Here is a 762-nt window from a genome sequence, read left to right on the forward strand (position 1 = left end):
TGTCAAGCAAGGCTCCATGTAACAAACAGCACCATGATTCCCTGTGTGGCAAATACAGAAGTTCCTCATAGCACTGTTCTTTTGGACACACTAGTTATAAGAAGGAGATCTGGCAAGCCACTCCCAGGAGCAGGACAGCTGACGAGTCTGCTCTCAGCCTGTGGGAGGAGGGGATGCTTGTCCATTAGCAGTGAAACTATGGAAAGTTGAGGAATGACAATGGCAGGAATCACCACAAAGTCTGATTGGAGCGACACTCAGAGCTGAAGCAGGTGGAGGGAAGGGAGTAGCAAATCTAGGAGTAAGGGAAGATCATGTCAGCATCTTTCCCCATCTCACAGACTGCCTGCTTTAAAGAGACAAGGTGGGTGAGGTAATATCTTTTTATTGGACCAACTCTGCTAAATAAAAAAATATTATCTCGCCCACCTTGTCTCTAATATCCTGGGACCGACAGGGCTACAACAGCACTGCATACTGCCCGCTTTGACAATTAACATGCTTCCCTATCTTTGGTCGGCTGTATTGTTGCTGCCATCTGCTGGAAACCAAAGGGATAAAGGGGAACAGTGACAACACCAGGTGTTCTCACACATTCATAATATGAACTACATCCTAATATCAGCGGGGTAGCCGTGTTAGTCCGAATCTGTAAAAAGCAACAGAGGGTCCCGTGGCACCTTTAAGACTAACAGAAGTATTGGCGCATAAGCTTTCGTGGGTGAATGCCCACTTCGTCAGACGCAAGTCCTGCGTCTGACG

Source organism: Terrapene carolina, unplaced genomic scaffold (genome assembly GCF_002925995.2).
Source record: "Terrapene carolina triunguis isolate 2854851 unplaced genomic scaffold, T_m_triunguis-2.0 Scaffold236, whole genome shotgun sequence".
NCBI lineage: Eukaryota > Metazoa > Chordata > Testudines > Emydidae > Terrapene > Terrapene triunguis.